The sequence below is a fragment of the Canis aureus genome, chromosome 11 (assembly GCF_053574225.1).
Source record: "Canis aureus isolate CA01 chromosome 11, VMU_Caureus_v.1.0, whole genome shotgun sequence".
In the NCBI taxonomy this organism is placed as follows: Eukaryota; Metazoa; Chordata; class Mammalia; order Carnivora; family Canidae; genus Canis; species Canis aureus.
This window is the reverse complement of record NC_135621.1, coordinates 62,132,502-62,157,595: the sequence shown is the minus strand read 5'-3', so window position 1 is coordinate 62,157,595 and position 25,094 is coordinate 62,132,502. Positions and strand designations below refer to the sequence as shown.

General features: G+C 38.9%; 1 protein-coding gene across 6 annotated transcripts in view; it reads right to left on the bottom strand.

Moving 5' to 3' along the window:
* LOC144324194 (uncharacterized) overlaps window positions 1–25,094 on the bottom strand; it is a 580,701-nt gene that overhangs the window by 122,403 nt on the left and 433,204 nt on the right. For 2 of the 6 annotated variants that reach the window (XM_077915477.1, XM_077915475.1), the window contains one exon: window positions 19,832–24,066. The exons of the other annotated variants lie outside the window; for them this stretch is intronic. The gene's annotated coding sequence lies outside the window, so the exon portion shown is untranslated. Of the gene's footprint in view, window positions 1–19,831; window positions 24,067–25,094 lie in introns of those variants that run through there. 6 annotated transcript variants of the gene reach the window in all.

Genomic DNA, 25,094 nt, shown 5'->3' with positions numbered 1-25,094 from the left:
TGAACAGGAACACCCTGTGAGGATATACATTTAAACATATAAACAAAATGCTTGACTGGCTTTCTTATTCCTTTGTTTCTCCATGCAACGTGTCCACATTGGGTTGGTCCACGTGTTAGGTAAATTCAACTACATTTTAAGGTTGTTCACTTTAATATATTTTAATTTAATATTACACTACAATTCTAGGTTTGGCAGTGTAAGCATCTGTTACCACATATTTGGCTTTCTCTTCCTTAGTTAAATGTTTATTGGTGTAGACCTCCCTCCTCCTCTTGGTAGATGAACATGTTCCCTCTTGCTTTCCTGTAGCTCATCAGTGCTTCAGCCTTTCCAGAAGTAATTATAAATTAGATGGACAAAATGGGGGGAAAAGGGGGAAGACTAATGAAAACTCAGTCAGCACTCTGAATGCACTTAAGCCTGGATTCTCAGGCAGATGCTGTGTGAAAATACAACATTCGTCACGTAACTGGTGTTGGACCCACACAATACCTGTGTGCGAGGGGGTGAATTAATTATTTTGCAGGGAGCCAACTATTTTTCTAGCGGTGGATGCCTCCAATTACTCAGTCTCCAAAGGGCCTGCCCAGCCTTGCTGCCTTAACTCTTCATTTTCTTTCTTTTGGGGGTTAGAGCCAACACTTCAACCTGGCATTTTTTTTTTTCAACTAAAGAACATGGTAAATGACAGAGGTCTGAAAGAATATATTTCCTCCAAAGCTGGTGACCAATTAGTTGCTTGCCACTGACTGTCATTTCACTGCTCTGAGTGCTGTGTTCTTGTAGCTTGGTGATAGACACACTGTTTATTTTCCACTTTACAGTCTTTGCCAATACTCCGAGTCCCACACAGCTGCCTTTAATGCTGCTCTTCTCGATAGCTTGTGACAGGGGAAAAGATAAAAGGTACGTGTGAGTGGCAAAATGGCAACCCTGAGCAAACTTATTGAGGGTGCAAAGTAAAGAGAATAGTTATTTTACTACCTCACCTTTTATTTTAATGCTTCCAAATGAAATCGTGGAAAACACCAAGTCCATGAGGTTAACGCTCAAAGACATAAGTAGTGTGGCTAAAGACTTTGTAGGGTTATTAAGCTGTTGACGATATGAGAATCCGACACATTCACCACTGGTTCTGTAATTGTCTTTCATCTAGGAGCAACTTCCCCTCTCCCCCCCACCCAACTTTTATGATTCATCATATTTATTTTTTGTTTCCTCAAGCAACATCTTTTATTAGTTGCACACCCACTGCAGAAATTTAATTTCTGCAAGAGAACAACAAAGCAGTTGATTATTATTATTGAGAATCTGGTACAACATCCAGTGAAATAAAATCTATAAGGCATTAAAATGACAGATTAGGCAAGAGCTGTATTCATTTACAAGTGTTAGAACATCATGCTAATGCCTCACAAGCACAACATAAAATGAAAATCAACTCTTTCATGCTGCTTTACGAACAACACTGCGAAGCGCCCAGGAACAGAAGCCAGCGTCTCTGTTAAAGAGGCACTGTCCTTTTGTAGTGTGCTCAAAGGTTCATCCTAGACAAAACACAAATAAAAACACTCCTCTTATATGCACAGCCAGAAGCACTCCATGGTTATCCTTCGGTCATCCCAAACTAAACACTGCTAATCCCGGTAAGATTTAAAGCATTCATATGCACCTCATTGTTTTTTAATGGAGAGTAACACTTCTCTTATTAGGCAACCTTCATTTTTTATATCCCACCTGGAAACCAAAGACACAGCCGAGAAAAGTGGCTCCTGGAATCAGCAATTCAGGGTTATTATTCCACACAAAAAAGCTCTGATAATTCATATGTTCTTTAATCACTCAGAGCCTATTAACTCTTATTTTAGACATAATATTTATGTTTTTATATCACTCTTATTTTAGACTAATATTTATGTCTTTATAGCTCGAGGCAGATAAGAAGCAAATTACATAAGGATGCTAGAGAATATTAGGCTAAAATTTCTAAAAACTAGAGTAGTTCTCCTGCTAAGAGAAGAGACACGAAAAGATAATAAGCAGAATGTTGCAAATAATCTCTAAGGCCACCATACCCGAGGGGATCTTTACAAGAGAACAAAACAAATAAATTCTGTTGATAATATTGACACAAATCATCCAAAAACAACTCAATGAGTTTAATTTCTCTCTACTTCTTGACAGGGAAGGATGTAAAACATTTCATAGTCAAGTCCATCAAAATATTTAAATTCTAAAAAGATTAAGTGTTTAAGGAAGCTGAAATTCCACAAATGTAGAAGAATTTATTTTCTGTTAATACTGAATAAAAAAATATGTGGCACATATATAGTATATACACGAATGTGTATATTTGAGAATAAACATATAATACACAATGCATTTATTAAAATATGACAGATAATGTACTATACTATATATTAATTACATGTGTAAACATACCTATGCTAGATACACAAATAACACAGTTTTCATAAATGAACTCTTTAGAGATTTCAGATTGTTTTAGTAGTTAATTCTAAGAAAGTAACATCAATAACAAAGCTTCCTTTCCTTGAACCAGAGGTGTAAAATATTGAAAAGTCTGATTTCTTGGGTTCTATCATGGGTATCATTTAAAGAATGAGAATCATTAAGTTGACCCTGTTGAATATCTCCTCTTAGTACAGTAAGCAGCAAAAAAAAAAAAAAAAAAAAAAAAAAAATACAGTAAGCAGCAGTAACTAACACAGTAAAGGTTTCTCAAGCCCTTATCCACAAAATCTCAAGCACAATTTGCATATTATACACTTACCCTTCATTGCACCCATGAGATACTCTAAGGCTCATGTATCACAAACAACTCCTAGTAAACATGTGATATTTCTATCTCTTTTCCTCTGCTCATGTAAGCATATTGGAATATCAGTTCACGAGAATGGAAATCTGACTTGCAATAATTTATAAAAATGTGGAAAGATAAGTCATGGACAGACTTTATTATTTTTGCTACTAGTAACAAATTCCTCAAACTCCTCTTGACATAGCTTGGGCATCAAGTTGGCGAACAGCTGACTGGAAGGAGAAAGTGGCTGGTGGCAGGAGATCGTGTTTCAGTACTATGTGATCTTTCACCTCTAGGCACTGTAGGATCCCATAAAGGAGGGCCTGGAATAGAGTTCCGGGCTTAGACACCTCACAAGGTATTGTGAGAGCTAATTAGGGTCATAGAACATAGAAGGGTTCCATATAAAAGTAAAGCAGTATTAATGTCAAATAATGGACCATGATTTCCCAAAGTCCTCATATCAAATATCTTCCCTTCTGGCTCCCAGAACTACAACAAACTCCCTTCACTTTGAAGAAAAGAATAAAATAGAGAACGCCTTGCACCTGTACATAAGCATACTTGGAATTAATGATGCAATATACCCTATCTGATAAGGCAAAGAATGAGCTGGCCAAGAATCATTAAATCATTGATTTTAGAGCCAGAATACACATCTGACAAACACAGGCTAAATAAAAAGGCTGGAAATGTGAAGGAACATCAACATGGAAGCTACATAGAGATCTCAGGCATATGGTTGCACATAAAGAAGCAGCCATCCCATGAGATGGATAGAAGAGAAAGAAAAGAAAAGAGGAAAAGGAAAAAAAGAGATAGAGAAAGAAAAGAGGAAAAGGAAAAAAAGAGATAGAGAAAGAAAAGAAGAGAAAAAAGAAAGGAAAGGAAAGGAAAAAAGAGAAAGGAAAGAAAAAAGAAAGGAAGGAAGAACGAACGAACAAATGAACGAGCACATATGAATTTGAGCTCTGGCCTTCTCCCCACTGACTGGCTGCTAATTTCTTGAACTTCACCCAGGCTGTGTGTCCAACAGACCACATGGTGATTGCTAAATTGCTCAATGACCACAAGCTACAACCATGGGGAAAATATTCATGAAAATTAACATCCCATTTAATACTTACCACATTTCCAGCCAACGCTTTGTGTACCAGAAAGTCCTCGAACTGGCTCCAAAACTTTTCAATTCCTGACAAATGCACTGGCCCCTCTCCAAGGAGCTGGGCAGCAATCTGTGCTTTATGCTGGTGCGTGGTGGCGGCAGCGCTGCTGGTGGGAGAGCCAGCGGGTGGAGGCGTTCTTCTCAAGGAAGAAAAATCTGAAGAGCAGTGGTCTTAGGGACTCACCGAGGTACCAAGAACTCTTGCTCTTCTTGGCATGGCAGGGGCAGGGTCTTAAATGCTTTCAACGTTTTTCAAAGTGGATTTTACAAAATGGATGGCATATAATAAAAGCTGGAACTTTGAAATAGTAACAAATAGCTGATTAATTTTCTCATTAATTCTTCTCGTTAGAAAAGAAAATTCAGGTTTGTCTTTATAGTGTGAGGACATCCTTGGGAGCAAAGTTTCTAAAATATGAACGCTTATTATGAAGGGTTCTTTTAAAAAATGGCCACCTTAATAAAATTAGTCTTGTCTTCTAATGAGTTTATTCTATCCTCTTATTTATTGGCCTTTCCTACATTCCTTCTACCATACATACTTTCATCACAACTCTGTACCAATAGCTTCGAACATCTGTCCTTCCCCTATTAAAGTTACAATTGGTGTGACCCATACTTTAGCCACTACACGTCCACCTCTTCCTTCCATTCACACAGCTATGCTAAGAAACATAGTTATCTGCATTTGTCAAGTATTTTCAGAATTTCTTTGTACACATGTTCTCATGAGAAAATTGGTTTTCAGAAAAGGCTGAACACGTTCAAGATCTATTGGACTCAAGGCCTGATTTTCTTTAGGCTACATTATGTTCTCTAAAATATAAGGTTTGCATATTGGTTCTTTTCAGTGGCAGGACCACAAAACAGTGTATGGGCTGGCATCCTAGAGTCTTCACATCTTCTCTTGCACCTAGTCAGAGTTTGCATGTACAGTGTATTCACGGCACATATTTGATGACAATGATGATGTAACAGCCTATGCTGTAAGCCTACCTATGCAGGCTTAGTAGTGTATATATTTGGAAACAGAATAGTCTAAGCAGTGTTAAACGTGGAATAATCTAGCACCCTCCTTTCTCTTCAAAAAAGGAAATGCAGCATGACATCACTATAAGAAGACTCAGTGGGAAGCAAGAGAACTTTGTTTCACTGCTGCCTCTGGAATTAGCAATGTGACTAAGACTGCCCAAGCCATACCCTCCTAGGCATGGACCCTATAAAGAAGTACTGACACTAGATCATTTCCAAGGTCGCTTTCATCACCCAATTCCAAGCTTAAGATAATTTTTTCATCATCTTAAGAAACATCTCCAGAATGTGTAGGTACTCCATACCATTCAGGCCACTGGCCAAGAAAGTATTGTGGCTTTGTTGATGCAATACCAATGTTGGAAAACACCTAAATGTTGAATATTAAAAGCCTTTGGATGATTCACTCAGTTTTCCACTTCAACTTTTTTTTTTTTTTTTTTTTTTGGACTGTTGGTGTTTAGATTGGTTCTGAGAATGTCGCCAAGAGTTTCTCAGTCTCTTTTAGACTCTTGTACCTTCTTTTTTAGAGATATTAAGGGAAAAAAAAGGACTTTGAGTAGCCTCTGTGCAATCTCACCGTGAGTGCAAACCCAGCAGCAGGAGGTCCTCTGGGAACCTACAGGCAGCTGCTCCCCTTAAAATGTGGTTCTCCTAGCACCATGCACCAATGACTCACCAGGCTTCCTGCCAGCAGAGCACCATTTTTAAAGGAGGCACAGAAGAGAACCATGCTGTTCAGGTAAGTGTGCTTAAAATGTTCTGAGTGTGTAAGATTAGCAACAAAGAGAGTTCTGAATCATAGTTCAAACGTCATCCTTGAGAAGCACCGTAAAATTTACTCTAAACTCCCGCCACTGGTTGTTTTAGACATTATCCAAATGTTTGGTTTGATATGCTTTAGAAATATCAACTCATTTGGTGATCTCCAGGCTCTAACACATGATCTAAGAAATGTCCAGAGAAACAGTAGGGAAATAAATAAGCAATGGATTGTTATCAGATGTTCTGATGGAACTATTAAGTGAATTAAGAGGATGTCCCAGGAGTAAATAATGAAGTCAAAGATAAATTTAGCTCTGGTCAAGGAGAATGCTTGACGCTGTGGCACCTTCCTTTCCCTTAAATTGGCTTTAATGTACTCTACACTTTTTCCATTGGGGTCCACTGGTTCAGATTATATATGAAGGCCTGTGTAGAGAGGTATGTAGGTTAATAACTTGTACTCTGGAGACAAAAAGGCTCAAGTTCTAATCCTGTCTCCTATTTCTATAACTCTGTGCAACTCATGAAACTCAGTGCTTCAGGGTTTTCACCTGTAAAATGGGTTAATTTCCATCACACGATGCTTGATAAAGCTTACATTATATAAGCTTTAGTAGACATGGTGACAAGCAGGTAGAAAATGCTTACTATGTGTCATTTAAATTATTAACACTATAGATAGGCTTCATCTTATACTTGCCTTTCAGATTAGCGAAGACCCTATGGATGGCATTATTTACAAATGGATGGAAAAAAATCCTCCTGTAAACATGGCAGATTTGGTTATGAATGGAAAGAAATAACTTAGATTCGTGTGTCTGGCATTTGTATGACATGGTACCCGAGAATAGAGAACAACAAGACAGAGGCCTAGTGCTTTGATTAAAAAACTAGCTTAGTCCCAAGAGGGAGTAATAATTTCAAGGATCCCCAAACCTGGTTTCTTTCTTTATTTTTTGTTTGAGTATAGATGACACGCAATATTACTTTATTTCAAGGTATGTAATACAGTGATTCAACAAATCTATATGTCATGCCATGCTCACCATGAGCGTAGCTACCATCTGCCACATAAGACGCTATTGTAATACCACTGACTACATTCCCTCTGCTGTGCCTTTTATTCCTATAACTTATTCATTCCATACTGGAAGCCTCTATCTCCCATTCCCCTTCTCCCATTTGACGCATCAACCCCCTTCCCTCCGGCAACCATCAGTGTGTGCTCTGTATTTATCAACCTGATTCTACTTTTTGTTTGTTTATTCATTTGTTTTTTTAGATTCCACATATAAACGAAATCATATCGTACCTGTCTTTCTTAACCTGACTTATTTCACTTAGCATAATACCCTCTACGTCCATCCCTGTCGTCACAAATGGTAAGATATTTTCCTTTTAAATGGCTGCATAATATTTGTGTGTCTGTGTGTACCATATCTTTGTCCATTCATCTATCAATGGACACTTGAGTCACTTCCATATCTTGGTTATTGTAAATAATGCTATAATAAACAAAAGAGTACATATAGCTTTTCAAATTCGTCAAATCTGTTTTCTTGAGTGTAGAAGCTATCAACCAGGTGTGTGGGGAGAGCAGAGAAAGGAGAGGACATGCTACTAGCTGAACTCTGGCATATGGTCAAATCCAGGTCAGACCAGTGGGCAAAACATGTCAAAACATGAGGAGCAAAATGTTACTTATAAAAATAATATGACTGGAAGGCCTTCTGCTTTCTAGGAAAGCTTCTAAAATCATCCCATTGGTAGATGGTTCTTTGTTTAACATAGACTTTAGTGAACCTTTTAGTTATGTGAAAGCAGGTGGCCATCGAAAGTGGGGAATGGGAAGAAGGGGTGCTCAGTTGCTCAGAAGAACTACCTTATAGGAATTTTTATCTTTCCTCTTGGGGCTGGGGGAACAAGAATGGAGGGGTTGAAAATCTAAGGGGAGAAGAGAAGCAGTGAAAGGATTATAGTAAGAAGACCAAGCCCCACTTCAATGGTCTAAGGCTGAGTCCTAGGGAAGACCATGTGGACATGCCTTGCAATGAGGATGTTTAAGGCCCTATAAGCAGAGAGAAATCACACAGTCAATTTAAAGTTGTTTTCTGTTCCATGCTGTAATCCCTCTTTACTATTGGAAACCATCAATAAATGCATATTATGTGCAGTAACTCATTTTTTGTGGTGCTTGAGGGAATGAAGACAGTGCTCGTAAGTGCAGCTGAGTGTTGTGGAGGGAGTTCAGAGAAAGCAAGGATTCAGAGTGCGAGGTGCCTGGGAGAGCACGCATTTCCCCCTCCCTTTCAGGTCTCCAGAGTGAAAGATGCCTGGGGGAACAGGGCATTTCCTGTTCCCTTTCAGGTCTCCCTTGGGATCATGGGAGTTGGAGCCACTTTGTTTTTATCTCAATGAAAAGAGTGAGATAGGAATGCTGGGAGACATTTGCGGATCTCCAAGTTGTCTGTTAGGATGAGGGCAGGAGGAAGTACACAGTTTACTGCGTAGGGTGTCTTGATGTCAGGATACATGGGATCAAGGATAAGAACCCTCAGAACGGTTCAAGTCCTTAGGAAAGAATGCAGAGAGAGAGAGAGAGAAGAAAGAGAAAAGAAAGAGAGAAAAAAGAGAAAAGAAAAAACAAAATGATCCCCACGATTTCCAAAACAAGCCCAGGGCAGATACATAATAGACCTCAGTTTTAATATGAATGAGTATCTCAACCATTTCCTGATTGCAAATACATTCCTTTGCTGAACTTTTGGATCCCTCTAACATATTTTGAGAAATTGCCATGTCAAAAACAGAGTGGAGTAGTAGCAGAGTGGAGAGGGCATGGGCTTTTAGAGGTGGAGACCCGGATTTGCGTCCTAGCTCTGTCACTTGTTGGTTTGTGTAAACTTGGACTCTCTGGGCCTCAGTTTGCCTGTATGTAAAATGGGAACATAATCTCCATAATGCAGTAATGCAGGGTCCAGTTAGATCCAACATAAAGCATAATAAACAAAAGTTAATAAACATGGTTTTTCCACAAATGCCATTCCAGCCTTCTCAGTGCACACTGACTTGTACTAGCTGCTGTAGAGATGATCGAAATAAGACATAATGCCCCATAATGCCTTCACTCAAGCTTGATCAAAACCCTAGGGTCTTAGAGGGATAAAATTCACCATATTCCTCCCCCTGTGTAGCAGCTTCTTTTTACTTTTCTTTGTTTTGGATTTCCTTTTTCTTTTCTTAAGTCCTTTACAATTTCAGCAAAAGCTAGCAAACAGCACTGTTTGCTATATAATTAAAAAAAATACGCAAAAATATTTATCATATCTATCATATAAAAAAAAAGCTATGAACTTTCATCTGGAAAAATAAGCGAAGTACAAGGGGAATAAAGCAGTTAAGGGCACACAACATTTAAAAATAAAACTTCAGAAATGGCAGCGTAGGAGGGCTTTTTTAAAACGTCATTTTATTTAGTAATTCCTTGAGAAAATTAATGATCCCAACTAGTAGAAATGTTAGCACTTTTTTTTGACACTTCCCCATACACACTCGGAGAATGTGCGCTGTCAAAGCTGGATATTACAACAAGAACATGCTGTGAGAAATAATGCGCCAAATGTGCCTGCTGGAGAGAAGCACGGCCCCTCAGTGTCCTGGACTCAGGAACCATCTGATGGCCGCTCCGCACACGGGGATGAGGGGCCCCCAGCGCCCTGGAGCAGGGTGAGGGGCAGCGGGGAAGGAGTCGCACTTGCCACTTGTGGTACAATTACAGACGCGGGTGCTCATCAGCTCGGAAGAGGAGGAGAGTGAGCAAAGCGCCTGGTCTCGTTTCCCCTGGCTGACTGCCCCCAAATCACTCTTCCCAGCGTAGCAACAGCAGTTTATTAGAACCAGAGTGAGGGGCCAGAGGTTTTTAGGAAAAGGAGTTGCCGTGGCACAATGAGAATCCCGTTGGCCACAGATCCAGAGATCGGGCCACAGAGGAACTTGGCAAACGCTGGCTCTGCGGTGCTCTAAGAAAATGCCGGGACCCCTGAGCGCAGAAGCAAGGCCTGGAACGGCCCACGTAAGCACTGCGAGGCAACACGTACGTAACAGGCCACAAGGACTGCTGTTTCAGTAACCAGCAGAGCAACTATTATATTTCATGTGACTAATGGTGCCCGATTTTTGCCTGATGATTTTTGGAGAATTTTTATGTTAAAGTATAATAAGCTCAAGCAGGAGCCTTTCACTGAAACATGGCTCAGATGATGTTGTCAAACACCATTACTGCACTGATGTGCTCATTATCTCCACATGGCATACTAGGCATTAGGCTGGACCATATGAAATTGCCATTTCTCTAGATCTCATATGGCCAAATTCCATACGGCTCATTTCATATTTTTTTGGTTTGCAAATGTCCATCTCCCACCTTAGAACATAAGCTCTGTGAGATTAGTGATTTTGCTACGTTCGCTGCTGTGTCCCTGGAGATTAGAACAGTGTTGACACATAGTCGGCGCTCAAAAATATTGAATGAATGATTGAAAAAGTGCATTCTGGGGAAAGCTAATGAAAATGTATTATGTGCCAGGCACTGTGCTAAGAATGAGACATATAATTATGAAAAAGACCATCTTAAAGAGCTTTGAGTCGTCTTGGGAGAAAGACATTGAAATCAGCAGTTACTAAATGGCAAGTAAATATGTGACAAAGGGGGATGCAGGATGCAAGCAGAGCATGGTGGGGAGCAGCCTGGATTTGGTTGGTAGGGGAGGAAGCAAAAGAGGGCTGAGGTTTGGGTTCCAAGTCGAAAATGGTATCTATGTTGACATCTGAAGAGTAAATAACAATTAAGCAGATGAAAAGAAAATTAGTAAAAGTTGTAAAAACCTAGCTGGGTTTCTGATGTCAGACATGTTCACATACAGCTTCACCAATCACAGCAGAACAGGTAGTAGCCATCTACCCACGAAGGTGACTGACGATACCAAAGCAAGCCTTTTAATTGTTGCTCTGGGTAGATCATTTAGACCTCCAATCTCCACAAAAACAGGATAAACCAAAGGCCTGTGAAAGAGGCAAGATTAATTGGGGTAAATAGGCATAATAGTTGTTATCAACTCCTGGAGGGCCTTCCTGGGAAGAAGAATGTGGTTTTCTTTTGACTTCTCGTTTACCTTACACCTGCTTATAACAGGAACTAGTGTTTGACCTGCTGTGCATCTATTTGCTGTCTTTACATTTAATACATTTTCCCTGGCCTATTTCTCTTGTTCCAAACACTTCAGGGATATGGAGATTTTCAGGGCTCAATGATAAAATAATCATCGCTACTGAGAGCATTTGTTCTATCAAATGCATTAAACAGGTAGACGCCGTCTTTGAGTAGGAGGGGTGTTTACAGCTATCTGGGATCACACAGCTGACAAAGTTGAGAAGGATAAGGTTGGTGGAGTTCAGGCACCATCGCTGTAAAGAGAGCACAACCTTGCAGGTCCTAAGGTTGCACAAGGAGGGCTCTCTAGAATGTGAAACAGAAAAGAGAAAGTCTTGGAAGAATGAAACACTTTGCCACGCGCCCCCCCACCCCCCACCCCCCAATGCAGACTGTTTCTCCCCAGACTTCAGTTTTTGCTTGTCTTCCCTTCCCTCCCCTCTTCCAGACTGCCGGGGTTGGCCTGGGGGCGGGGGCGGTGGAGAACACAGCATCTCTGGTTTCAAATCCCCAAACTATTTCTTCATCATGGCTCTCCCAGCCTGGCAAGGAAAAGAGCTACTGTCCTCACAACCTTGCACTGCTTCCAAGCCGGTCCTTCCCCAGGAATGGCATCCAACAGTATAAAAAGCAGCTTCTTCACAGAACAGCCTCAGCCCCGACTGAGCCTCTGGGAATGGAATGCTACAAATTGTGGTGCTTCTATTGTATGAGCAATTCAATGGGCATTTCATTTCCAGTCAAAATCCAAACTAGTTAAAGTCAGCCTGTACAAGCTGCCTTGCTGAGAAACAGCAGCTTGCATTAAAATTACAATTATATTGTTTTGCCATGTCAGAAGCAAAGGTTAAAATCATATCTTGGCCGGACATTGTTTCTATAATATTGGCCCTCTGCAAAGCTGCCGTGCAGATGAGCCCAGAAATGATGTGAAATATTTCTAATACAAATTTTATTTTTATGTGAAACTATTCAAATGCTGCTGTACAACATGAACTACCTGAACCAAATCAAATCCTCAGGTCAATTCCTTCTTCCGAGTGCTCCTTAGATAACAAAGTCTTGTTCTGCGAATCTGTTCAATATATTAAAGTTGATTCACTCGGACAGTGTGTAAGATATAATACATTAATCTGGGCCATTTCAATTTCTGAGGCTGGGACTATAAAACTGGTGTGCTGCATATCTAATTTTTTTTGAATACCTGATTTATGCATTCCTCTGATGCCGAGTGTCGATGGTATGGCGGATGCGGCTGCTACATTAACAACGGGCTGCATCAGCACTCAAATCTTATCTTGTTAAATCAGACAAATGTAGCTCAATGAAAAGGAAGGAATAAATGCCTGGGATGGTTGAAAGGAGTGAATTTTAATCCTGTTTGTTAGGGGACTTTCATGGTTTGCACTGGATGCCTAAGGTGGGGGGGACCCCCTGAGACTTTGGGTTCCATGATTTATATTTATATGTGATATATATATATATATATATATACATATATATATATATAATGGACACAGAGCACACATATGAAAATATACACTTTATGCAAATTGGCACACACCCTTACAGCAGATACAGTGCTGCAAGATGCAGTCTCTATATTTTACAGATGCTGTAAAATCTCTATTAGATAGACAATTTGTAAAAATGGGTCCCTTTTTAATATTTCCATTACAAGTATAAAAACTGCTCCTTTGTGCATAATTCTCTATATTTTTTCATCAAAAAGAAGTTACCATGAAGGCTAAATACCAGGAGGATGGAATAGCTTATCACAATCATTATAAATATAATGTTTTCAGGAACTTTTGTGGCACACTGAATACCACTACCATGCTAGAGACAGACAATATTAATTCTCATTGAAGGGAAATGTCCCTGTGTTTGCACAATCAACACCTTTAGAAATTATCTTTGTACCATACAAGAAAAAAGTTTCATCCACGCATTTAGCACAAATGGCCGGGATATTTATAACAAATGAAATACACTTTAGAAATAAATTCTTGGGGAGGACCTGTACTACTAAACCCTAATCTAAATCTCCTTCTCTTAAAATGTCCATGTAGTTCAGCTTCAGAAAACAGAAGTCAATCAAGATCCTTTATTTACCCAAGAAAATATGTTTGGAAGCACAAGAGCACCACGGTACAATTGTAAAAATGCATTGCCCATTAAAATGCAAGCATCACAAAATAGAACAATTACGGAAGAGGCCAAGTTGGAGCTAGAATTATTTAATTGGCTCAAAGATGAACTTGCCTTCTCTGTGACACTTTGGGAACCTATTATTTAAACATAAATCAGTTGTGCTTTCATTGGCTTCTCCCCTTCCTTAGTGTTTAATTATAGAAGGTGTATGCATGGAAGGTGGGAGGGAGAGGAAATCTTGTAAACAATACATACATCTGTACCCCTCTCTTCCTTGCATGTGTTATAATTCCAAGGTTTCGGTCCCCTGTCTACAACATTACTATCAGTTACGGTGGTCAGGGTTGTAATGTGCAAACATTAAGGCCGGCAGTCGATTAGTACCTATAACCAAATGGACAGGGGCAAAGCTTTCACACAGGTTTTAGAAATACAAAATACTATTGCTTAGGAGGGACCACGGAGAGCCTCTTGCCAAATCTAGTCATTTTGCAGATAAAGACATCAAGGCCAAGAACGAAGAAAGCCTTAGCCAAGTTCAAAGCCAGGACTAGACCCAAGTCATCTCATGTTCAATCCATTGCTACTTGATTGCACCATACAGCCAAAGCTTTCCGCACCTCATGCAGCCCTCACCCCTCAACAATAGCCTCAAGCCAGAGCCCCTCCCTCTTACACAAATCAATATTCCCTAGACTTCTCATTAGCACTAAAATTTGGACTAGATGTTTCTGAAAATGTCATGAAATCTCAGTTCATGTGAGTCTTATCTTAATAGTAGTAAATTGTGAGTCATGTTTGGGCAAGATTTGGAGATTAAAAACTTGAAATTATTTAGCTCTAAATAGCATGAAATATCTTCATTATCCTCATTAAAGGACTCCAAACTCAGCTTTAATATGATACGGTGTAAACAGTTTCTTCAAAAGAATCAGTAGAAAGTTCAGTACCAGGTAATGTCAGTGGAATGGGGTGCAGAGGCATGGGTGACGGATCTGGGTTCAGAGAGAGTACAGCTGGAAGATGGGAATCACGGGGCCGGAGGTAACACAGGCCGCCGCTCCTGCAGAGTGTCCAACAACCTCTCATGTGCACTGAACACATGAACAAATGTGTGTGTAGAACAAACGGGAAAGTGACTTTCAGGCTGGAGAACGAAACAGCCTCCAAGCTGGTTATTCAAGTTGTTTCACCAAAGGGCTCTGCCCAGATCCCCAAGTTGCTGAAAATGAAAAGAAGATGCCAGCTTTGCACACTGACATGTCACGCAGCAAGGAAAGCACCGGACCCTGCAACAGCTGCACTCAGTGGACAGTTGGCGGCACAGTGGGGCGGTACCTTGGCTGTAGGAATAGTCTGGAGCCATGAGAGACCTCAGCCATTCCCCAAACACTGTCCTTCCCGAGAGAAGCTTCAGGTCCTAGAAATGGGCAGTGCTTGAAGAAAACGTGGATGGAGTAGAGGCGGAGTGGACACATCAACCGGGTCCTTCTGCCTACTGGAAGGACGAGGAGACCGGAAGCTTGAATTAAGGCTTCGTTTGTACACGTGCGATGCTGCAGATGTATTGAGAGCAAATAATGTGAGATCCAGGCCTCACTAGATTCTTGAATTTATGTCAAAGTAGCTCCATTACATATGTGTCCCGCAGGGTCAGACTACATTAGCTGGTTTCCTCATTCCTCATTCCATACGTGGTGAACTAAAGAGTCAATGAAGTGTACTTCAAAAATGTCTCCATAAAACACGTTTTTAGTGTCCACAGAACTTAGGTTCAGCTTAAGTGTGTATAAATGTGTGCACATTTGCACGTGTGTGCGCGCATGCATGTGTGTGACAAGGAGGGGGGGAATAATACATGCAATGTCTCTAAGGTCACAGAACACTGACCTCATTGGCGGGGCTAATTTGATTGTGCGGGAACAATAGCGCTGCACTCCTCTGCCAGCGAAGTGCATGCTAATTATGCGATTTGCCCTTGATAAGACCTTGGTGGGTCATTCAGCAGTTGTGATCTGTCACTGACTTCTAATCATGTATTATCGTCTGGGTGAGTCAGAATGGGACCCTAAGCTTTCTGTCTTTACAGCAATGTGGCACTCTAATTACCTTATGCCAAGTGGATATGCAGCCACTGAATTAAGTGATCAGTGCGATTGCCTTCAAAATCTTCCCTTGCTCCTTTGTGTTGCTTCACGGCAATTTACATTTTAAGATGCCGCGAAGCTTTTGGTGTGACTGAAAATGCCACTCTAAAAAAATAATTATTTTATTTTTAATTCAAGGAGGATAATATTAAATTCAAGCCATACTAGCATCTTACCTTATTTCTGTGGCATAAAAACCAGACGCTACAATAAGGATCCTGTGAGCAAACTTGTTGAAAGCCATCATATTGGGAGCCTGGCTTTTGCTTTCCAAAAATAAACATAATAAAGGGGGGTGGGAGTGGTTTGGAGAGACTCTGGAGAGTAGAGGACTTTCCAAGCTCCTTAAGTTTTTACTGTATTCATAATTTGCACTTAATAAGCAGACCTTAACGTTAACCATTATTTTCTGCTTTTAAACAGTGCTTGGGGTCCACCGAAGGGATATATACACTACAGAAAAAAATTAAAACCCTGGGAATGAAATCTCACCACAAAATGTTCATTAACTAGGGTAACGATAAACTGACCTTCTAAGTATTTTAAGAGCAGTAACAAATACCTCACATATTGATTAACTTGTTCCATGACAGTGGGAGGGATCATGGTGATCCTAATTATGGTAATACAGCTTGCATTATTTTCTTGATACTTTAAAATGTTATGAGAAGTAGGATATAATTCTCTATTGTTGCATAGCAACTCTCAAAAACTACAAAGCAATCTGTTATGCTAAACCAGTTGTATCAACATCTGTATTTGCCTAGAGAATGATCTAATGCCTTTTGTAAAGAAAATGCACTGCGACGTTTATAAAATTTGATAAGATACACTGATGTGGATGATCCTTGAAAATATGAACTCTGAAGTGCTCCTTGAAAGTTGTCATAAAACAGACCAAAAAAAAAAAAAAAAAAAAAAACCCAACCATCACCACAACAACATCATAGAGCAAAAGTTACTGTGCTACTAACAGGAAACAGAAAAGGATTTTCAAAGCATTTCTGCCTTGTGTGTCAACATTGCTGCAGAATTCTTTTATAGTAACTGAAAAATCAAAACCAAAGAGGACAATTGAGAGAAAAATTGCAAGCCTTATTTTCCTTGAATCACATGATGTGGAAGGAACATTATTTGTTGAATCCTTGGTTTGTTTGGGTGGGAGAAGGGAGAGGGAGAGGGGGCGCGAGATGGTGAAAGAAATGGGGTGGAGGGAGAAGGAGGGGGATTGAGAGAGCCCAGAGGGAGGGAGGGAGGGAGGGAAGAAAGAGAAGAAGAGTCGAGAAAGAGAGAAACCTAGACTCAGAATATTCTGCATTCCCTGGGTGGCAAAACAAAAGAGCCCAAGGAGGGGGAAAAAAAAAAAAAACTGTGGAAAGTTGACACAGTCAAGAATAATGGCTAAATCTATCAAGTTTGATCAGGTCTACTATAATGAAGTGAGGCTTCATATTCCAAGCAGGGACAATGAAGACAGGAGTCAGGCTCTAGAAATGCGCTGCTCACTTTGTGCTTGGAATATGCAGCAGCCAGCAGGGAGCCACCAGATAATTACACAGTATTTGTGCGGTTCCAGGAAGCTTCCTGCGCAGGTTGAATGCCCGTGCTATATTAAAAGGCAGCACAGTGAAATGTTTTTAATGAATATTTTTGTCAGAGAAAGAAAAGGCATTTGAATGATTGTGCGTGAGAGAGAGAGAGAGAGAGTGTGTGTGTGTGTGTGAGTGTGTGTTTACGCTTGCGCATGGGAAAACCAGAGGTGGAATATCACTGTCAAAATACAGGTACCTTTATTTATTTTTATTCCATTATTTACCGTCTCAAGCATCTGACGTTCTTTCAATAATATGTATCACAACATTCGGTTAATGTTATTTAGGGCTAATTGTATATATAATCCCTTAACTAATATTTGCTAATAATATCTTTCAATGAAATAGTGTATCAAACAGAAGCTTGAAACAACTTTAAAAAATTCCAGTAGTAAATGAAATGTTTAGACACATCGAATCAGGAAATCTAAAGAAGAAGTAACACAGATGTTGATACTTACTAGTCAGTAGCCTTTGGCAGTGATAGCTCTAAAACATAAGAATACATTATTCAGCTCTCTTTAATTCTCACCTAACAGATGTGAATAATCCACTGAATTTTAAACCCACACATCCTATTCACAATGCCCCTTTAAGTTCATTTTTCAGGGCAGGAAAGCCACATGCAGTAAGAGAATTCACTGTAAAAGATAGTGATTTTTTTTTTTATGTCTAGTCCCACTCAGCTAATGCCACATATATATCAATTTTTTAAAAAATGTATTTGATGAGAAAAATATATAATTTCCTTAAATACATTTTCAAGTGTTGGTACTGCATATGTAAAGGCAGTTTTTTTAAAAAGCTAAATGATACTCAACAGCAGTAAACATCACACAATAACTTCCCAAATTAAATAAATACTGCATTTCGAACTCTTTGGATAATAAAAGCATCTCAGAGATATTTTCCACTCAAATCAAAAGATTTTCAGATAATGTAATGACTTATGTACCAAGGTATTAATTTAGACCCCAAACCTCCACATTTTAAGAGAGGATATTGTATTTCACATTGGCTAAGTACCGATTGTGAACCATTATCACTTTTAACAAGTACATCCTGATGAGGTAACATGGACCTTTATTTGAAGGGAGAGTTCCTGCCACATCGCATGACACAGATGGTAGGGGTCAACAATTAAGAACAGTGAGAGTCACAGGATTTGTTGGTTGAAAGATGGGTCTGATGAGGCAATTTTCTCCTTTTTTTTTTCTCCCAAAGAGTAATTTCAAGTAGATTTCTCAGCCAAGAGGCCTGCCACTCCCTCTAGCAACTGACTAAAATTTAATAGCTCTTACCCTCAAAAAAAAAAAAAAAAAAAAAAAAAGCCCAAACCAAAACAAAAAACTACTGCATTCAACAAAAGTAGAGACTGGCCCTAGATTCTTGTAAGAGAAAGCAATATCCATTCCAAATTTTCAAGGATTCGTTTCAAGGTTCCTGTCATTGAAATGTTTCCTTTTGTATGCTGTATTATTAATAATTGCAAATACTTAAATGGAATCATTTAAATGAAAACTGGTTTCTTTTATCACAGTGTGTATGGGGGAAACTAACCCTTTTAATAAATAGATTCGAAATGAGTACACATAAAATACTGAAAAGGAAATTTCAGTAGGCATGTATGGCCATGTATATTTAAGGGGAAAGAGAGGTGATTACCTTGGCATGTTTAAGTCTGATTATCAATCTGTCCTCAAAGACTTTCAATTCTAAAGCATGAACAATGGCCAGTTAGGTTTCCTTTATTTGAATGATACCTGCTTACATATAACACTTTATTGTCATGCTATGGAGTAAAAACATAAATAATTCAAGATGCTTTTCAATCATCTTCTCTACTTTTAACTTTTAATAAATATATGTTGCTACTTTATTAAGCAGTTTATACTCATCATAAAATGCATAAAGCATATAGGTCAAAAAGGTCTGTCTATCTTTTTAGAAGTTTCTATAAACAAAAATTCATTTCAATATCATTTGACCAGAGAAACGGAAAACTTGGGAGAGTAGGGAACGGACTTTTTTCTCTTTGTTGGAATTGCTGGAAATAGACACAAAAGGATGGTGTTCAACCACAGGCAGAAACAAAGGTCTCAAGAGGTGTCATCCTTCCATTTTGGTCCTATCATAATTAGAAAACATTCTCCAATCTTGGACCAAAATAGAGAATAATAATCACCTTTAAGTTTTGTTCTATACCTTCTTCTCCTAGAGCTACAGTGAAAATGTATATTTATACATAGTGCAATTTTTTAAATGATTTCTTCTACAGGCCTTCCAATGTTAGGCTCCATCTTTGTTGTCAGTTGTCCAAGAGAATCTTCCTGAGTGGGGAATTGGGCACTAGCCTTTGATGGAAAGGGGCCAGGTGCAACACTCGTGCTGGCATGGGGGAAGGTATGGGGAGAGTCTGGAGGGAAGCGATCTTTGCGTAGGACGGCTGCAGTAACATTTCCAAAACTCATGGTGGCACTTTCATATGGCCTGCTCTGCTATGGCAGCCACCTAGAACTAAGCTACATTTGCCTACTTTTACATCATTTGCATCGAACCTGTGCATTCTGAAGTTTCAGATTTCAAAAGTCTCTTTTGTGAAATGAACAGTAAGGTTTTCATTAATTCCCTTAGCCTGGGTACAGTTGTAAAACACTAATCTGTAAAAATAGATGAAAAGCCAATAATCTTTCCCAAGTACCATATAAAACTACTATTCCTCCACCTTGGAAACCCACAGGTTGTTTCACCTTCACATCCACGAATGCTGGTGTAGTCATAAACAGTATCTTCATATGAAAGGAATGTTACCCCCAAGATTAAGTGGTCCTTGGAAATGCCAACGGCTGCTTTCCAGCCCCTTTGCGTGCAAAGAGCTTTGTGCCATAGAAAAAGGTTCCTCTCTACCTTCTAAGCTTCATTTTATTCAATCGGCTCTTTTTCACATTGTTATAGCCAGTGAATATAGCAAAGTTGGATTCAGAAGAGAACCTTAAGCATTATCATAACGCTTAGAAGAAATGGCTTCACACTGTATAATCTATCAAAGGTGTCAGATTTACAAAATGCAGATTTTCTGTCACATTTGGGCACTCTAAGCACTGTATCTTTTCACTAAGGTGCTGACTGCTGTTTTAATGAGGCCCTTTGGTGGCTGTAAAAAACTGAAAGAAGAGGATTAGAGGGGTTACCCTAGATATTGTCTATTTGTCTTACAAATTTCACACTAACTACCAATTACATCGCCATAAACCTTTTGGCTACTTCAAGCTGTATGCCATATAATACATAAAAAATACGCTATGTTAACCTCTCCTATATTATACGCATAACTACAGCCACTGATGCAAGTAACATATCTAATGAAGCCAATAATGAGGCTCTTTAAAAGTAGTCTTGTTATAGGAATAATATTAGAGCAGTTCAGTTAGAGGCTAAGGTCCATTATGGAATACTTTCTATATACTCTGGTCCCAGGTCTGGAAAGATGCTGACACACTAATTCAAGCTCAAGAAGGGCATTAATCTTGCAACCTTCTACTTGTCATGCTTAATGGGACATCCTGCCTAGGTGAAATGAACCTGATATATTCAGGTAAACATAATTTAATAGGAAAGATAAAAAGAAATAGACTTTTGGCATGACCCTAGGGAGATGAAAATATCTGCCATTTTATTCAAGAACCTGACTTACAAGAGGAATGTACATGGTGCTTGGTTGGTACAGGTTGTACATAGTAGGCATTCAAAAATAGGTATTGCATTAAAGAACACATTGAAAAAATCATGGTTAAAGTTTTGAGATGTCATTGTTGTTTCCCCACTCCCAATTTCCTGCAATCCATTTTGTTGGCGGGGAATGATAATGCCAGACAGGGAAGGCGACTGTGTTCATCGTGAGGAAGAAGACACATATTAATGTGGGGTTAAGCATCTGAGTGTGAAATCAAGATCTGCAACAATACAGCATGAGATTTAAAAAGCAGGCATGAATGTCAGTGAGTAACCGTGCATCCTCTTTCATTTGCAATCACTCTTAAGTCTAATGAGCTTCCAAAAATTGTGTCAGGGTTTCAGATAAGCTTATAAAAGGCAGCTGTTAGAGCAAGTAGAAGTCCATCCTGTCAAATCAAACATTACATCAGTGTCATACACACGTGTGTGTGGAGGCATGCATGCATGCACAGGCACATGCACACATACACACACAAAGTGCAGTGGGGCTCTAGCTCCCTCATTCCATGCCTGGTCTCCTACTGCTTTGAGAGAGACAAATCTAAAATGGCCCCAGAGAACACTGATTGGCCTTAACATTTAAAGCAGCCCAGTACCATAAAAAAAAATGGAAATAGTTAATATTCTGGGTGATGAATCAATACTTTAAGTCACTGAATGGAGTTTGTCATTAGGAGATTTGCCAAGTTCTCTTTGATTCAAAGATAAAATGAGCAGGGCATTTTTGTCAAGGTTTAAAATTAGACAAGTAGGAACTATGACTCAAATATATCTAAAAACACCTGAAAACTGTTTCTCTCAATCCTTCTTCCAGCTACCTTCAGATAGGTTAAAATATAGTTAAATGGATTATTTGGATGATAATGTGGTTAAATCCACTGTTGTGAATTTGAATTTATCACACATTTCTGTAGTTAGCTAGGCAGGCACTTGTAAATCTACAGGGTTCATTTTTATGGAAAAATCAATGCATTTATCCCCCCTGAATAATATATGTTACTTGTGAAAATGAGTCCTTTACTTATAATTTATTTCTGACAGGGACAGAGAGAGACGTATACGGACACTCAACAAATGAGTTAAAATAAAAGGATGAAAACCCTTACCAATAAAAAATCTGTTTGGATAGTTCTGAGATGATAGGTCTTCCTCAGACTTCTACCTCAGTTGTTGGAATATCTGTAGTATGTCAAGTCATTTCTGCTATCACCAGTATTCATTTCCTAGATGGAAATGAGTGTCCTCAATTCCTCTAGACATGATTATCCAAGATGGTAGGAAAGCTGACCATGCCAGAGGAACCAATTTGACCTGTACTGATGATCAGAGTGATGTCAAAGAATAATAGCAACAGAAGATAAGTCACCCTTTTGGTGCAGTTGAGTAGACTGGGATATATGCAGAAAATCAGGCATGTGGAGCACCACAGCTTTCTATTCATATTGTTATTTTTGTCCAAATCTCTTAAGTGTCTCATCTGCAAAGTGTTGAGAAGAGTTACTTATTCATTAAGCACTCTGCATAATCTTTATAAGTAGCACCATGGAAACCAAAAGTACTGTACTACTTTGGTCTTCTCCCTGGTTGAACTCAAAGAAAGGAGCTCCTATTCCTTAGTGAATAAAGGAGAAAGAAACGAACATAAGAAAGGTGGTTATTATAAACATTTTCTTAATGATTATAGCCTTGGATTTGTACTTATCTATCTTGGTCCTTAAACCAGAGTGGGGATTTATAAACTCAGTTCTGGAAGTAACTACAAGGCCCCTTCCAAATGTTCAAGACACACCTACTAACTCTCTCTGCTTACAGGCTGCCTGTAGACATCAATTTAGGAGTAGGACTTTTTCCTGGGGTTTTTGCTTTCCTTGTTCGTGATCTTGGACGCTAGGCCCTTATTCTTCCCCTTAGATGATACATAATTCTCTCTAGGTAGGTAAGGTGCAAAAGAAAGAAAATCTGCTAGTAGTGTACACTAGTGACATTTGGAATCTATGGGCCTGATTCCCAGAAATCCGAATTAAAACAAGATTTGGAAAAAGGAAAAAAAAATGTTGATGTTTCTAATCATTCTAATAAAGTTATCTACCTTCTGCTGGATCATTTTTTCTACCAGGAGCTGTACTCTATTCTATATGGAATAGACTACGCTAAGCTGGATAAAAAATGTCACCTTAGGCACCTGAATTAATAGTTCAGTTATGTACTCGGTTAAGTCTTTACTATAGATCAGCATAAGTGTGCTAGACAGACAATTCTTTAGAGCTAACATTTTAAAAAGGTGCCAAAGCCCCTTTGAGATCTGTGTGAATTATCCAGATTCAGGGAAAAAAAAGTTAAATATACAGTGCTTTTTTTACCCCCCTCCTTTTCTTAGTTGCACTGAATAGGTAAAATTGCAGCAAAGTTGGCAAGAATAAATACTTCCTCGGTTTTTCTAAAGCTGCAATTAATGATAATGAAGCTATACCTTATATGGCAAGAAATACAGTACAAATTGGATAAGTAAGAAAAATGATCAGCCATTGTGCGCCTCCGATATAGTACATCAAGGTATCGCCACTGTGAGGCTATCTTTATTTTAAACCATTAAACAAAACAATATAAATCTGCAGGCAGGTGTTTCTTGTTGCAGAAGTATTGAAAGTTGTAATGCAAACAATCTAATTTTAGCATCTATGTAGAGTGTGAAGTAAATTTACTGATCATTGATGCATTGAGCATGGGAAGAAATAGTCAGCAGGAGCTTTCAGCGAGATTATCCTATTAAAGCAGGAAGACTTCATGTGGTTGTTAAGGAAGTAGTCAAAAGCAGGTGATGGAAGTGGGGGTTTGACGACTCGTCAGTGGGCCCAGTGTACATGTTAAGTTGTTGTTTTCTGCTCAGCTAAGCAGCAGAGAATTGATATGTTAGCAATGAAGTGCAATGACAATTAAATTGTAACTGACCTACATGTTACCGTCATTACGCGTTCTCTTTTTTACTGCTTTCCCTCTTATTTAATCACACAGTATGGGGTTTTTATTAGGCTGTAATGTTAAAATCTTCATCCATTTAGCCATAAATGTGTGACTGGATATCTATCAGACTTCTTTGCACTATACAAACAAAGCCATTTTGCTGAATCACTGTTGACTTGTTTGTGGCCTAATTTAATGAGTGTAATAACTTACATTACTATCCAGTTAACATTTAGGAGCCCAGAAAAGACCTGCTAGCACGCAGTAAGCTACTGTATACATTCTCTATTCATATCACTCCCCTTTGCAGTAAATTTTATACAATAATATGCACTGCTTACAACACAAGCTCAGCTTCCATCAGCCGAGGGTAGCATTCCGGGAAGTTCACTAAGCTTAGGCTGAAATGCTTCTTACACACAAGAATCAGTCAGTATGCTTTCCTTTTTCTGGATGCCACAGCAGTTGTACCTTAACCCCTTAAAAAAACAATAAACACAGGTTACAACCTGCAGACAATGATAGCTCAGTCCTCTTCCTATTTTCTTACTGATATTTTAAGCCTGTTCCCACCCCTCCCCACCCCCCTGTGAAAACTCAGGAATGAAAAATAGTTACTCAAGGAGAGAGAAAGAAAAATCACTGTTTGTAAAACAAAATAAAGTTACAGGATAAAATATAAAAGCAAGAAGGCAACAAATAAAATGGGTTGTCTCTATTTATATTTATGTGATTAAGCTGTCTGTGATCTTGAATTATGTACCATTTTATATTTCCCTATAAGAAAGCTTCCCATCTTCCCCCTCAACCCACACATATCTGTATGTTGTCTTGTTAAATGATTCCTTTACACAAACATACTGTAATTTATTTGTGTTTCCATTACATTAAAAATTTTTTAAAAAAATCTTTGTCACCTCATCTGCCTTAGCTATTTAACTAGCATCTGAAAATTCAGTGGATCAATTAAGTCACCAAAAAGTCTCATTATTTTCATACAAATGTTATGCATAGATGACAAAAGTAAAGCTCTTCACTCGCTTGAAATAACCATTACTGAAAAAGCAACATACACTCGCACACACATTTTTATGGACTTTACAATTTGTAAACAAGTATTTTCACATTGAGAGATTTGGAGCAGATGGACTTCGTTTTTTCTTTACCCTTTCAGAGCAATATCTCTGCATTGTTTGTGTCAAGATTTAAGTCTTTAATTACTATCTATTAGGGAATACCTCAGATTGACATTACAATCTTAGAAGTCTCTAATACTACAGGAAGAAAATCACAGATGGAAGACATACTTTTAAATTTTATTTCATTCTATGAAATAGACAAAAGCGACCTTCAGGCCTCTTTTCCCAGGGGACAATGCATCACTCTGGACAATTGGGAAATTACTTTGGTTTTAATAAATGATGGGCCAAGGAAAATTTTTGAGTATGCTAATTAGACCTTCTATGTCTGGAGTTGTATCTTAACTATCAAAAGAAAAAGCATTTTA